This window comes from Tachyglossus aculeatus, chromosome X5 (genome assembly GCF_015852505.1).
Source record: "Tachyglossus aculeatus isolate mTacAcu1 chromosome X5, mTacAcu1.pri, whole genome shotgun sequence".
Lineage (NCBI taxonomy): Eukaryota > Metazoa > Chordata > Mammalia > Monotremata > Tachyglossidae > Tachyglossus > Tachyglossus aculeatus.
This window is the reverse complement of record NC_052097.1, coordinates 1,399,608-1,415,912: the sequence shown is the minus strand read 5'-3', so window position 1 is coordinate 1,415,912 and position 16,305 is coordinate 1,399,608. Positions and strand designations below refer to the sequence as shown.

At 47.9% G+C, this 16,305-nt stretch overlaps 1 long non-coding RNA gene and 1 other non-coding gene across 4 annotated transcripts; both read right to left on the bottom strand.

The window, feature by feature from the left end:
• Positions 1-2,513: 2,513 nt before the first annotated feature.
• On the bottom strand, positions 2,514-15,616 carry LOC119947662. Of its 3 annotated transcripts, none has more exons than XR_005456515.1 (3): positions 15,583-15,616; positions 5,372-5,446; positions 2,514-3,889 (listed from the first exon to the last, which is right to left on the bottom strand). It is a non-coding gene; the product is annotated as an uncharacterized LOC119947662 (long non-coding RNA). The 3 variants fall into 3 exon arrangements; XR_005456516.1 differs by lacking the exon at positions 15,583-15,616 and adding an exon at positions 6,377-6,410; XR_005456514.1 differs by lacking the exon at positions 15,583-15,616 and having other exon boundaries at positions 5,372-5,649.
• Positions 4,989-5,106, bottom strand: LOC119947739. Its single transcript, XR_005456538.1, has one exon. It is a non-coding gene; the product is annotated as a small nucleolar RNA SNORA26 (small nucleolar RNA).
• Positions 15,617-16,305: the final 689 nt, after the last annotated feature.

The following is a 16,305-nucleotide window of genomic DNA, read 5'->3' as shown; positions in this document are numbered from 1 at the left end:
GTGGGGTAGGGACTGTCTCTTTGTGATGCCAATTTGTACTTCCCAGCGCTTAGTACAGTGCTCTGCACATAGTAAGTGCTCAATAAATACGATTGATTGATTGATTGATTCTCTGGGCCTCAGTTCCCTCATCTGGAAAATGGGGATTAAGACTGTGAGCCCCACGTGGGACAATCTGATCACCTTGTTTCCCCCCCAGCGCTTAGAACAGTGCTTTGCACATAGTAAGCGCTTCATAAATGCCATTATTATTATTATTATTATTTCTACCCACCCCTCCATCCCCTACTCTTGGGCAACAGGTGGGAGCCCCATGTGGGACAGGGGCTGTGCCCAACTTGATTATCTTGTACCTGCCCGAGTGCTTAGTACAGTACATGGCACATAGTGAGCGCTTAACAAACAGCATCATCACTGATGCTGTGCGCAGAGCATTGCACTAAGTGCTTGGGGAGAGTACAACAGAGTTCGCGGAAACGTTCATTCATTCATTCAATCGTATTTATTGAGCGCTTACTGTGTGCAGAGCACTGTACTAATCAATCAATCATGTTTATTGAGCGCTTACTGTGTGCAGAGCACTGTACTAATCAATCAATCGTATTTATTGAGCGCTTACTGTGTGCAGAGCACTGTACTAAGCGCTTGGGAAGTACAAATTGGCAACATATAGAGACGGTCCCTACCCAACAGTGGGCTCATCTGCCCACACTGAGTTCACAGTCTAGGGAGAGACAGACATTAATATCATTTATAATATATAATTTAAAGATATGTACACAAGTGTCTTGGTAAGCAGCGTGGCTCAATGGAAAGAGCACGAGCTTGGGAGTCAGAGGTTGTGGGTTCTAATCCTGGCTCTGCCACCTCGTCTGCTTTGTGGCTTGGGCAACTCACTTCACTTCTCTGTGCCTCAGTTACCTCGTCTGTAAAATGGGGATTAAGACTGGGAGCCCCATGTGGGACTATGTGATTACCTTGTATCTACCCCCGTGCTTAGAACAGTGCTTGGCACGTAATAAGTGCTTAATCAATCAATCGTATTTATTGAGCGCTTACTGTGTGCAGAGCACTGGACTAAGCGCTTGGGAAGTACAAGTTGGCAACATAGAGAGACAGTCCCTACCCAACAGTGGGCTCACGGTCTAAAAGGGGGAGACAGAGAACAAAACCAAATATACTAACAAAATAAAATAAATAGAATAGATATGTACGGGTAAAATAGAGTAATAAATATGTACAAACATATATACATATATACAGGTGCTGTGGGGAAGGGAAGGAGGTAAGATGGGGGGATAGAGCTTAAATACCATCATCATCATTATTATTATTATTACTGTGGGATTGAGGGTGGGGTGAGTATCAAATGCCCAAAGGCCACAGATCCAAGTGACAGGAAAAAAAAAATAGAGCAGTTGAAGACAGGGACAGCTCTCAGGTCCAGTCCCGCAGCTCCAGTGGTCAGCAGGCAGTCAGCTGGAAAGCCCAGGCAATTTGAGTTTTTCTGTTCTTGATCACTTTGGGCGATGACGAGTGTAGGTCTTGGGCTACATCTTCAAAGTTGGCTCCCCGTGACTTCTTCCCAACTGCTTTCAAACAAGCCCATGTCTCCCCTATCCGAAAAAATCCCCTCCCTTGAGCCTCCAACTTCCTTGAGCAAGTTTGTCTAAACCTACTGCCAGTCGCAGAGAGGCCTTAGGGCCAAGTCCAGATAAGCTTACTAGTGGTTGATGGAGAATGTTTTCTATTTCATCCTGCTTTGGTTTTATTGAAGAGGTGGAAAGATGAAGGCACTTTTTACCCCATTATGGAGCCCTGTTCGTGTGTGGTCCAGTCTAGTTTACCATCTAATAGGCAACACTTCCACTTAGAGATGTGAAGCTAGCCCAGAACTAAGGCTGTCTAGTTGGTTAGAAACGGATTAAGGCATTTTTACAAACCACAAGCTGAGGGAAGCCATTTATTAACATGTTTTAATGGTCAAGATGCACTTAACATTAGCATGTGAAGCAAACAATATGTAGAGCTCCTCAAAGAACATCTTTTACAAGCATCCTAGCATTTTTCCCCTTGTGACAACCCTCCCATCCCCACAGCACATGTATATATGCACATATAAATTTATATTAATGTCTGTCTCCCACTCCAGCTCACTGCGGGCAGGGAATTTGCTATATTGTACTCTCCCAAGCACTTAGTACAGTACTTTGCACACAGTAAGTGCTCAGTATGGCTGAATTAATGTTAAATTATTGTACTGGACTTTATCAAGTGCTTAGTCCAGTGCCACTGTGGGAAAATAGTGGCTATGAATGGACTTTGTCCATGACAACATGTCAAATCAGGCTGGAGGCGGCCTACAACCTGAACCCCGGTAAACACTGCAAGCTGGAAGGTTCAATGAGGGAAGAAGAAAAGCATTAAAATAACCCAGACCCACATACACCCAAGACTCCTTTTAAGTAAAGTCCTTGGTGGAAATTCACAGCCATGAAGAATAGACCCAAACGTAGAGGTAGCAATCTACAGTTTATTACACTCAGCTACAAGCATGCTCAATACATTTTAAATACAAAGTATGCAGTACAATGCTATCTTTCAGTGAAACAAGATTAGCAACAAAATCTTGAAAGCTGCCCTAGGAAAAGAGAATGGCCTTTTTGAAGTGCTTTCACTGCAGGATGTTTTTTCCCCCCAGAAGCGTCTCAGGGGATGTTATATAACAAGGGATGGCAGACACAAGGCAAGCAACTTGCCAGAATATTGGAGTGCTCGGCACCCTGGTGGAAAGGACATAAGGGGCTGGGAAATTAGGGGACAATTTGCTCAGCACCACAGGATTCTTAGTTTAGCATGCTGTAGCAAAAACAAGCCCCAGAATTCAGAGGACTTATGGCTCTTACCATAGTTAATGGTCTCAGAAAAGGCAGCGCATCACTGCTTTCCCTTGCATCATGCTACGCTATGGGACACAAGTTCCTTTTTGGCGTGTACACCAGCTGCAGGGAGTGAAATCTTGGCTTGTGCCCCCTATACCCACAGCAGCATGATCAGCATGCTAAGCCAAATGTCATGCTTGTATCGGATGCCAGCATGACCTGGGTAGGCTAGCTTTGCCCACTAAAGAATGCCAAGTACTCCTCAGCACCCCTCCCCAAATACAATGTACTCTAAGAGGGCAGAGGGACCTGAAAAGTGGGCGGAAGTCAACAGTGAGTCATCTTTTTGGCTAAGGCTAACAGCCCGCTCCCTTCTCTCAACCTCCTTTTCAAGGCTGCTCGGCATTGCTCAGCCTCAAAATTGCTCGTCTTCTCCCACACCACCTTATGCATGCTCTTAAGATGCTTCCACAGCGGAGTGGTGCCAATGTTGCTTCCCGGACTGGGCTCTGGGAGCAAGGTGGAAGTGCTCCCAGGCGGGAAAGCCCCTCCGCTGGGCTGAGCAGGCGCGGGGAATCACTCCTTCCGATACACAGACCCCCACATCTTCTTTCATTCTGTCTCCCTCCTCTTCACACTTCATCCCACCAAAACAGTGGCCCGTCCCAGGGAAGGGAGATCATTCTGAGCTGCTCACCTCCAGCAGCCGGCCACAATCAATCAATTGTATTTATCGAGCGCTTACTGTGTGCAGAGCACTGTACTAAACGCCTGGGAACTACAAGTTGGCAACATATAGAGACAGTCCCTACCCAACAGTGGGCTCACAGTCTAGAAGAGGCCACAAGTCTCACGACACTCAGTACAAGTCCCAGGGGATACCAGCCCCCTCCCCGCCCCCCAAGCCCATACAAACCTAAGCTGCTCTTCAAGACAGCTCTATTTTTGACTTTCAAATACCAGTCAGGACGCCGCAACTGATCACTCCAGTTGGAATGAAATTCCTCCTAAAAAAAAGAAAAGGGGGTGGGTGGGAGAGAAGAGAGGTGAAGTCCTGTCATGGAAACACTGGCACAGTTCAAGTTGAAAAGGTGCTTGGTATCTGGTAAAATACACCACAAAGCAAATGAGATCGGCTACTGGCTTGACAATGCACCCTTCATTATGCAGAACAAAGAAGCAGCATATCCTATTGGAATGAGCATAGGTCATTCCGTAGTTATAATCCTGACTAGCACTCAACTGCTGGGTGACCTTGGGCCTGTTTCCTCATCTATAAAATGGGGATTTATAGGCCCTACTGAGAGCACACCTCCTCCAGGAGGCCTTCCCAGACTGAGCCCCTTCCTTCCTCTCCCCCTCTCCATCCCCCATCTTACCTCGTTACCTTCCCCACAGCACCTGTATATATGTATGTTTGTACATATTTATTACTCTATTTTACTTGTACATATCTATTCTATTTTGTTAGTATGTTTGGTTTTGTTCTGCCTCCCCCTTTTAGACTGTGAGCCCACTGTTGGGTAGGGACTGTCTCTATATGGTGCCAACTTGTACTTCCCAAGCGCTTAGTACAGTGCTCTGCACACAGTAAGTGCTCAATCAATCAATCGTATTTATTGGGCGCTTACTATGTGCAGAGCTTGGGAAGTACAAATTGGCAACATATAGAGACAGTCCCTACCCACCAGTGGGCTCACAGTCTAAAAGGGGGAGACAGAGAACAAAACCAAACATACCAACAAAATAAAATAGATATGTACAAGTAAAATAAATAGAGTAATACGATTGATTGATTAAGACTGAGCCCCATGGGGGACATGATGCGACTGGAAAGTGAGGCCCAGAGAACTGAAGTTACGTGCCGGAGCCGGGGTGAGAACCCTGGTCCTCCTGACTCTCAGGCCACTTATTCTCTACCCAAGCACTTTGTACAGTGCCTGGCACACAGTTTGAGCCAACAATGCCACACAGAGAGAATGGGAGCTGCCAGACTAAGCTCCATTACTCTGGTCTCACGATTTGTACTAATGTTTCTTCCCCACGTTGCCAAGCACGACTATATGGTGACCATTCCATCTAAAATCCAAGCAGCCAAAAGCAAACTAGTGTTCCTCCCGACAGGATCCAGAGATGAGTTTTTAGCCTCAGCTCTGGGTTTAAGAGAGGACTATTATTCCCTCCTGTGTTGCCCCTTAGAGCACAAGCAGCTTTAAGGGAGCACAATAAAGGGGTTGGGTTACCATTCTGCACCCCCAAAACCCGAATCGCAACTGAGCACGGTCCGGGTATATACGTACCGTATATACCTGTGTATATATATATATATACCGGTATATATATACCGTATATTTGTCTCCCCCTTTTAGACTGTGAGCCCACTGTTGGGTAGGGACTATATATGTTGCCAATTTGTACTTCCCAAGCGCTTAGTACAGTGCTCTGCACATAGTAAGCGCTCAATAAATACGATTGATGATGATACGTACCTGATCAGGTGGAGTTTCAGCAGTTTCTCCTCCAACCTACAGCCGAGTGGGTGGGCAGGCCTGATCTTGGGCGTCCTAGAAGACGTCAGAATCGTGTTATTCCCACCCGTTTTCCAATCGACCGCATTTGTTGGGTACAGAACACTGTATTAAGCGCTTAAACGAGTATAACGTAACCAAGTTGGTGGATCCGTTCCCTGCTCACCCGAACGGGCTCAGTGGAAAGAGCCTGGGCTTGGGAATCAGAGGTCATGGGATCTAATCGCGGCTCTGCCACTTGTCAACTGTGTGACTTTGGGCAAGTCACTTCACTTCTGTGGGCCTCAGTTCCCTCATCTGCAAAATGGGGAGGAAGACAACCACACGTGGGACAACCTGATGACCTTTCATTCATTCAATCGTTTTTACTGAGTGCTTACTGTGTGCAGAGTACTGTACTAAGCGCTTGGGAAGTACAAATTGGCAACAGAGACAGTCCCTACCCAACAACGGGCTCACAGTCTAGAAGGGGGACACAGACAACAAAACATGTGGACAGGTATCAAGTCATCAGAATAAACAGAAGTAAAGCTAGATGCACATCATTAACAAAATAAATAGAATACTAAAGAGAATACCCCCCCAAGCTTAGAACAGTGCTTGGCACATAGTAAGAACTTAACAGATGCCATAATTATTATTCATTCATTCAATCGTGTTTATTGAGCGCTTACTGTGTGCTGAGCACTGTACTAAGCGCTTGGGAAGTACAAGTTGGCAACATAGAGACAGTCCCTACCCAACAACGGGCTCACAGTCTAGAAGGGGGACAGACAACAAAACATGTGGATAGGCACCAAGTCATCAGAATAAACAGAAGTAAAGCTAGATGCACATCATTAACAAAATAAATAGAATAGTAAATAGAACATCCCCCCCTGTGCTTAGAACAGTGCTTGGCACATAGTAAGAACTTAACCGATGCCATAATTATTATTCATTCATTCATATTTATTGAGCGCTTACTGTGTGATGAGCACTGTATTGAGCGCTTGGGAAGTACAAGTTGGCAACATATAGAGACGGTCCCGACCCAACAGCGGGCTCAGTCTAGAAGGGGGAGACAGGGAACAGAACAAAGCATGTGGACAGGTGTCAAGTCATCGGAATAAAAAGTAAAGCTAGATGCACATCATTAACAAAATAGAATAGTAAATAGAATATCTCCCCCTCGCTCAGAACAGTGCTTGGCACATAGTAATAACTCAACACATGCCATAATCATTATTCATTCATTCAGTCTGTGTGCAGAGCACTGGACTAAGCGCTTGGGAAGTCCAAGTCGCCAACATCTAGAGACGGGCCCTACCCAACAGCAGGCTCACGGTCTACAAGGGGGAGACAGGCAACAAAACAAAGCATGTGGACAGGTGTCAAGTCATCAGAATAAAAAGTAAAGCGAGATGCACCTCATTAACAAAATAGAATCGTAAATAGACTAACCCCCCCGCGCTTAGAACAGTGCTTGGCACATAGTAAGAACTTGACAGATACCATAACTGATTGAGCGCTTACTGCGTGCAGAGCACTGTACTAAGCGCTTGGGAAGTCCAATCAATCAATCGCATTTATTGAGCGCTTACTGTGTGCATAAGCACTTGGCAACATGTAGACATCTTATAAACACATAGTAAGAACTTCACCAATACCATCGTTATTTATTAATGATTACTATCATTTTGGATGGCCGCCCAAGTGAGGCCAACGGCCTTTGTCCCTCCCGCCCGAGGGGCCCAGAAACGGATGGCGCACTGGCCCCTTTTGCGGTTGGGGGAGGACTGCTGTACCCCTTTCTCATGGCCACCCCAAGGCATCGACAAGCCCCCGGTGGGCAAAGCTCGAGGGGATCCGTAGGCCCAGGCCCACCCCATCCTTCTCCCCCACCGGGGCCGGTTTCCCGCCGCCATCCCGAGCATCACCTGCCCCCTCCATGGCAACCAAGAGGGAGAGGACCAGCCGGGCCCGGCTAATAAAGCCGGCTATCCTCGCGAGAGTTCAGCCAGCTCGCGCGCCCCCCCCCTCCCGCCCCATCCCTTCAGCCGCCCAATCACTGAGCAGAGCTGCGTCGGGAGGCCGAGGGGGCTGCCGCCATTGGCTCCCGCGCGCGCGCCGCCCCATCCCCGCAGCCGCCCAATCACTGAGGAGAGCTGCGTCGGGAGGCTGAGGGGCTGCCGCCATTGGTTCCCCCGCGCGCACCGCCCCATCCCCGCAGCCGCCCAATCACTGAGGAGAGCTGCGTCGGGAGGCCGGGGGGGCTGCCGCCATTGGTTCCCCCGCGCGCGCCCCCCGCCCCATCCCCGCAGCCGCCCAATCATCATCATCATCATCATCAGTCGTATTTATTGAGCGCTTACTGTGGGCAGAGCACTGGACTAAGCGCTTGGGAAGCCCAAGTTGGCAACATAGAGAGACGGTCCCTACCCAACAGCGGGCTCACAGTCTAGAAGGGGGAGACAGACAACAAAACATAATAACAAAATAAAAACAAAACATAACAAAATAAAATTAATAGAATAAATATGTAAAAATAAAATAAATAGAGTAATAAATATGTACAAACATATATACAGGTGCTGTGGGGAGGGGAAGGAGGTAAGGCCTGTATATATGTTTGTACATATTTATTACTGTATTGATTTACTTGTACATATCTATTCTATTTATTTTATTTTGTTAATATGTTTGGTTTTGTTCTCTGTCTCCCCCGTCTAGACTGTGAGAAGACTTTTGGGTAGGGACTGTCTCTATATGTTGCCAACTTGGACTTCCCAAGCGCTTAGTACAGTGCTCTGCACACAGTAAGTGCTCAATAAATACGATTGATTGATTGATAAGGCGGTGGGGGATGGGGAGGAGGGGGAGAGGAAGGAGGGGGCTCAGTGTGGGAAGGCCTCCTGGAGGAGGTGAGCTCTCAGTAGGGCTTTGAAGGCCCAATCACTGAGGAGAGCTGCGTCGAGAGGCTGAGGGGGCTGCCGCCATTGGTTCCCGCGCGCGCGCGCGCCCGCCCCACCCCATCCCCGCAGCCGCCCAATCAATCAATGATGAGGACGATGATGGCATTTGTTAAGCGCTTACTATGTGCAAAGCACTGTTCTAAGCGCCGGGGGAGGTTACAAGGTGATCAAGTTGTCCCACAGGGGCTCACAGTTTTAATCCCCATTTCACAGATGAGGTAACTGAGGCACAGAGAAGTGAAGTGACTTGCCCAAAGTCACACAGCTGACAGTTGGCAGAGCCGGGATTTGAACCCATGATCTCCGACTCCAAAGCCCGGGCTCTTTCCACTGAGCCACGCTGCTTCAATCAATCAATCAATCAATCGTATTTATTGAGCGCTTACTGTGGGCAGAGCACTGGACTAAGCGCTTGGGAAGTCCAAGTTGGCAACATCTAGAGACGGTCCCTACCCAACAGTGGGCTCACAGTCGAAAAGGGGGAGACAGAGAACAAAACCAAACTACTGACAAAATAAAATAAATAGAATAGATATGTACAGGTAAAATAAATAGAGTAATAAATATGTACAGACATATATACAGGTGCTGTGGGGAAGGGAAGGAGGTAAGATGGGGGGATGGAGAGGGTCACGAGGAGGACAGGAAGGAAGGGGCGCAGTCTGGGAAGGCCTCCTGGAGGAGGTGAGCTCTATGTAGGGCCTTGCAGAGGAAGAGGGCTGCCGCCATTGGCTCCCGCGCGCGCGCGTCCGCCCCTCCATCCCCTCAGCCGCCCAATCACTGAGGAGAGCTGCGTCGGGAGGCTGAGAGGGCTGCCGCCATTGGTTCCCAAACGCGTCCCCCCGCCCCATCCCCGAAGCCGCCCAATCACTGAGGAAAGCTGGGGTCGGGGGGCTGAGGGGGCTGCCGCCATTGGTTCCCGCGCGCGCGCGCCCCTCCCGCCCCATCCCCGCAGCCGCCCAATCACTGAGGAGAGCTGGGGTCGAGAGGCTGAGGGGCCCGCCGCCATTGGTTCCCGCGCGCGCGCGCCCCCCCCGCCCCATCCCCGAAGCCGCCCAATCACTGAGGAGAGCTGGAGTCGGGAGGCCGTGAGGGGGCTGCCGCCATTGGTTTCCCGCGCGGCCTTCATGAGGAGAAGAGATGGGGCCGACCCTTTTTCGACCCCCCATCTCGCTCCATTTCCTCTTCCCCTCATCATCATCATCAATCGTATTTATTGAGCGCTTACTGTGTGCGGAGCACTGTACTGAGCGCTTGGGAAGTACAAGTTGGCAACATATAGAGACAGTCCCTACCCAACAGTGGGCTCACAGTCTAAAAGGGGGAGACAAAACCAAACTACAAAATAGAATAGATATGTACAAGTAAAATAAGTAAATAAATAGAGTAATAAATATGTACAAACATATGTACATATATATATATATATACATCATCCCCTCATCGCCTTCCCTCATTGCTCACTCCTCACTACCTCCCTCTTTTCTCCCATTGCCCATTGTAATAGTAATAATGATGGCATTTATTAAGCGTTTACTTTGTGCAAAGCACTGTTCTAAGCGCTGGGGAGGTCACAAGGTGATCAGGTTCATTCATTCATTCAATCGTATTTATTGAGTGCTTACTGAGTGCAGAGCACTGTACTAATCAATCAATCAATCGTATTTATTGAGCGCTTACTGTGCACAGAGCACTGTACTAAGCGCTTGGGAAGTCCAAGTTGGCAACATACAGAGACGGTCCCTACCCAACAGCGGGCTCGCAGTCTAGAAGGGGGAGACGGACAACAAAACAAAACGTTAACAAAATAAAATAAATAGGTTGTCCCACGGGGGGCTCACAGTCTTAATCCCCATTTTAATAATAATGTTGGTATTTGTTAAGCACTTACTATGTGCCAAGCACTGTTCTAAGCTCTCGGGTAGATACAAGGTAATCAGTTTGTTCCACATGGGGCTCAGTCTTCATCCCATTTTACAGATGAGGGAACTGAGGCCCAGAGAAGTTAATAATAATAATAATAATAATGGCATTTATTAAGCGTTTACTATGTGCAAAGCACTATTCTAAGCGCTTGGGTAGATACAAGGTAATCAGTTTGTTCCACGTGGGGCTCAGTCTTCATCCCCATTTTACAGATGAGGGAACTGAGGCCCAGAGAAGTTAATAGTAATAATAATAATAATGGCACTTATTAAGTGCTTACTATGTGCAAAGCACTGTTGTAAGCGCTGGGGAGGTTGCAAGGTGATCAGGTTGTCCCACGGGGGGGTTCACGGTTTTAATCCCCATTTTACAGATGAGGGAACTGAGGCCCAGAGAAGTGAAGTGACTTGCCCAAAGTCGCACAGCTGACAAGTGGTGGAGCCGGGATTTGAACCCGTGACCTCTGACTCCAAAGCCCGGGCTCTTTCCACTGAGCCACGCTGCTTCTCGGCTTCTGGGCTCTCCCACCAGGCGGGCCATGGCCACTGCCACTTGACCCGATGCCCACTCATTCATTCATTCATTCATTCATTCATTCATTCATTCAATTGTGTTTATTGAGCGCTTACTGTGTGCAGAGCACTGTACTAAGCGCTTGGGAAGTCCAAGTTGGCAACATATAGAGACGGTCCCTACCCAACAGCGGGCTCACGGTCTAGAAGGGGGAGACAGACAACAAAACAAAACATATTAACAAAATAAAATAAATAGAATAAATATGTACAGGTAAAATAAATAGAGTAATAAATATGTACAAACATATATACAGGTGCTGCGGGGAGGGTAAGGAGGGAAGGCTGGGGGGGATTCATTCATTCATTCAATCGTATTTATTGAGTGCTTACCGTGTGCAGAGCACTGTACTAAGCGCTTGGGAAGTACAAGTTAGCAACATATAGCAGCGTGGCTCAGTGGAAAGAGCCCGGGCTTTGGAGTTAGAGATCATCATTATTATTATTATTGGAGCCCAGGGCCTCCCTTTAGCAAGACCCCGATCTGATCGTCCATCACAGTCGCCAGCAAATAAGGCTGTGGAAGAAGGAGGTAAGTTTGACTTCCTGCTGGAGGCTTTCCAGACCCTCGCTGAGTTGGTCCCCCCGGGAAGCTCGGAAGTTCAACACAACGGTTCACGCAGCTGTGTTTATGTGTGTACGAAAACAGATTCATGCTCCAAAACTGGTACAGCAGAGGTACAGATCTGGGTTAGTTCCTTGAGGACAGGGATCATGTCTATTCATTCATTCATTCTTTCAATCGTATTTATTGAGCGCTTACTGTGTGCAGAGCACTGGACTAAGCGCTTGGGAAGTACAAGTTGGCAACATATAGAGACGGTCCCTACCCAACAGCGGGCTCATTCATTCACTCAATCGTATTTATTGAGCGCTTACTGTGTGCAGAGCACTGGACTAAGCGCTTGGGAAGTACAAGTTGGCAACGTATAGAGACGGTCCCTACCCAACAGCGAGCTCATTCATTCATTCATTCATTCAATCGTATTTATTGAGCGCTTACTGTGTGCAGAGCACTGGACTAAGCGCTTGGGAAGTACAAGTTGGCAGCATATAGAGACGGTCCCTACCCAACAGCGGGCTCATTCATTCACTCAATCGTATTTATTGAGCGCTTACTGTGTGCAGAGCACTGTACTAAGCGCTTGGGAAGTACAAGTTGGAAACTTATAGAGACGGTCCCTACCCAACAGCGGGCTCATCATTCACTCAATCGTATTTGTTGAGCACTTACTGTGTGCAGAGCACTGGACTAAGCGCTTGGGAAGTACAAGTTGGCAACATATAGAGGCGGTCCCTACCCAACAGCGGGTTCATTCATTCATTCATTCATTCAATCGTATTTATTGAGCGCTTACTGTGTGCAGAGCACTGGACTAAGCGCTTGGGAAGTCCAAGTTGGCAACATATAGAGACGGTCCCTACCCAACAGCGGGCTCACAGTCTAGAAGGCGAAGAGACATCACGAAGAGTGGTCTCCACGGCAGCAGTGGTGTTCCTGCTGGGGCGGTGGGCAGGGGCCATCACCATCATGATCTTACATCCTCATCAGTGGTATTTATTGGGCGCTTTCTGTGTGCCGAGCATTGTACTAAGAGCTTAGGAGAGTACAGTGCAACAGAGTTGGTAGACAGATTCCCTGCCACAGCCTTGCGCCCGTCATCGCCTGCTACTTACCTCGTGTTATCCAGTGCTCCTTACCCTCTCATCCTTCATAGCATCACTAAAATCCCCCTTTTCCTCTCCATCCAAAGGGCTACCAAGTTAATCCAAGCACTTAATCTTAATCCCCCCTTGATTACTGTATCATCTTCCTTGCTGACCTCCCTGCCTCCTGTCTCTCCGCACTCCAGTCCCTCCTTCACTCTGCTTCCCGGATCATTTTTCTACAGAAACATTCGCTCCATGTTTTCCCGAGTCCTCAAGAGCCTCCGGCGGTTGCCCATCCACCTCCGCATCAAACGGAAACTCCTTAGCATCGGCTTTAAAGCACTCAATCGCCTTGCCCCCTCCTTCCCTATTCCCCTGATTTCCGCCAACCCCTCGCCCTCGTCTCGCCTCTGGCCTGGAACACCCTCATCATCATCATCAATCGTATTTATTGAGCGCTTACTGCGTGCAGAGCACTGTACTAAGCGCTTGGGAAGTACAAGTTGGCAACCCTCCCGCTTCATATTCAACAGACGACGTCTCCCCACTTTCAAAGCCTTACTGAAGGCACATCTCCTCCAGGAAGCCTTCCCCGACTAAGTCCTCATTTCCTCTTCCCTCACTCCCTTCTGTGCCACCCTCGCACTGGGATTTGTACCCTTTATTCACCCCTCTCTCAGCCTCACAACATTTATGAACATAGCCATAATTTCCTTATAGTATGGGCAGGGAACATGTCTACCGATTGTGTCATATTGGACCCTCCCAAACGCTTCGAACAGCGCTCAATAAATATGATTAATTGATCAAGTGGTTTCAGTCAAGCCGGAAGGGCCTCGGCATTGGGAGAATCTTTGAGAGAATTCCCATCATCATCAATCGTATTTATTGAGCGCTTACTGTGTGCAGAGCGCTGTACTAAGCGCTTGGGAAGTACAAATTGGCAACATATAGAGACAGTCCCTACCCAACAGTGGGCTCACAGTCTAAAAAGGGGAGACAAAACCAAACATACTACAAAATAAAATAGATATGTACAAGTAAAATAAATAAATAGAGTAATTCGCAGTGCAGCTTCCCCCCAGGAGCCCCAACCCAAGGGCTGTATGGTCTAGCAGCGTGGCTCAGTGGAAAGAGCCCGGGCTTTGGAGTCAGAGGTCATGGGTTCAAATCCCGATGACGCCAGTTGCCAGCTGTGTGACTTTGGGCAAGTCACTTCACTTCTCTGTGCCTCAGTTACCTCATCTGTAAAATGGGGATTAAGACTGTGAGCCCCCCGTGGGACAACCTGATCGCCTTGTAACCTCCCCAGCGCTTAGAACAGTGCTTTGCACATAGTAAGTGCTTAATAAATGCCATTATTATTATTATTATTATTATTATGGTCTGAGTCAGGGTTGGGCCAGGAGGACACTGGTCAGACAGGTGCCCTGGTTGGGAGGCCAACGAATAACATTCCTGCCTGAGTTGTTATTTTTCTTTTTACACTGATTTCAATCGTCGTTTCCTGGGGGAGAAGAGCTATTTCAGGCTGGCGATTTGCGTGCCAGCTCGCCGAGCCAGAGATCTCGAGGAGGATGGCAGCACCAAGCGGGTTTCCATGTGATAAAAATCAGAGAATATTTTTAATTGGATCAAGCCCTAGAAAAGGGAACACGGGAAGAGATGAGATGAAGCATCCCAAGACTCGGGCCGCCTTGTTGTTGCTGCGCTGGGCGGCTTCGAATTCATCCAGGGAATACCGTTTCAGGAAATGTAATTAAGCGGGACGGAAGGAGAGAGAGTGTGTTTTATTGCAAGACGATCACACTCTCCAGACGGCGTTGCAGAGGTATCGACTGGGTTCTGGAGGATCCAAGGAAAGTTTCTTTTTGCATAAAGGGGCAGTGGCCCAACCCCACGAAGTAAATGTGGACCTGTGGATTTGGCAAAACGTCAAGAAGGATCTGGGTTCTAATCCCAGATTTGCCACTTGCCTGCTGTGTGACCTGGGGAAAGTCAGTTCACTTCTCTTGCCTCCGTTACTTGGTCTGTAAAATGAGGATGAAGATGTGAGCCCCATGTGGGACACGGACTGTGTCCAACCTGATTAGCTTGAATCTACCTCAGTGCTTAGTACAGTGCCTGGTGTATAGTGAGGGCTTAACAAATACCATTTTAAGAAAAAAGAGAACAAAATGGGTCAGGCCCGTAATACAGGCCGCAGAGACGTGCTTAGTTTGGAGACGCTGGGTAGGTCTCCCCACAGTACTGATGATGTTTGACACATAGTAAGCGCTTAACTGATGCCTTTTTTTAAAAAAAAAAAAGCCAGGATGTCAAGTCCGGGGATAAAAGGTCCATTCTGGGTCATTGCAGGGGTAGTTAGGGGTGTTGGACGGTTCGGGCTGGCCCACTGGAGGGATGTGGCAGAAGCAGCGTGGCTCAGTGGAAAGAGCCCGGGCTTTGGAGTCAGAGGTCACGGGTTCAAATTCTGCTCCGCCACTTGCCAGCTATGTGACTTTGAGCAAGTCACTTCACTTCTCTGGGCCTCAGTTTCCCTCATCTGCAAAATGGGGATGAAGACTGTGAGCCCCACGTGGGACAACCTGGTCACCTTGTAACCTCCCCAGCGCTTAGAACAGCGCTTTGCACATAGTAAGCGCTTAATAAATGCCATCATTATTATTATTATATTATTATTATCTATTCTGGGTTGCTGAGGGGAGAGTCAGGGTTGGAGAGGGGAGAGTGAGGGGGGTTGGATGGTTGGGGGGGGATGGATGAATGTCTGTCTGTCCCCAAAATGACCTGGCTTATGGTTGTCTGTTCTCACAGCAGAGAAAAGACAGCGCAAACTGCCTCTGGAGAGGGTGGCTACAGAAAGAGCCCGGGCTTTGGAGTCCGAGGTCATGGGTTCAAATCCCGGCTCCGCCAACTGTCAGCTGGGTGACTCCGGGCAAGTCACTTCACTTCTCTGTGCCTCCGTTACCTCATCTGTAAAATGGGGATTAAAATTGTGAGCCCCCCCCAACGCGGGACAACCTGATTCATTCATTCATTCATTCAATCGTATTTATTGAGCGCTTACTGTGTGCAGAGCACTGGACTAAGCGCTTGGGAAGTCCAAGTTGGCAACATAGAGAGACGGTCCCTACCCAACAGTGGGCTCACGGTCTAGAAGCGGGAGGCAGGGAACAAAACAAAACATATTAATAAAATAAATAGAATATGTACAAGTAAAATAAATAGAGTAATAAATACGTACAACCATATATGCATATATACAGGTGCTGTGGGGAAGGGAAGGTGGTAAAGCAGGGGGGATGCTTTCTTCCCAGCAAGTGCTGCAATAAATCATCATCCCTCTGCTTGCTTTTGGGATTGATTTTTTCCCCACTCGCCTCAAAAAAATATATTTCTGTGGTACTTCATCATCATCATCATCAATCGTATTTATTGAGCGCTTACTATGTGCAGAGCACTGTACTAAGCGCTTGGGAAGTACAAATTGGCAACATATAGAGACAGTCCCTACCCAACAGTGGGCTCACAGTCTAAAAGGGGGAGACAGAGAACAAAACCAAACATACTAACAAAATAAAATAAATAGAATAGATATGTACAAATAAAATAAATAAATAAATAAATAAATAGAGTAAAAAAAATGTACAAACATATAAATATGTACAAACATATAAATATGTACAAACATACTTGTTAAAGGCTTACTATGTGCCAAGCACTGTTCTAAGGTCTGGAGGAGATACAATTCAATCAGGTTGGACACAGTCCCTGTCCCACGCGGGGCTCA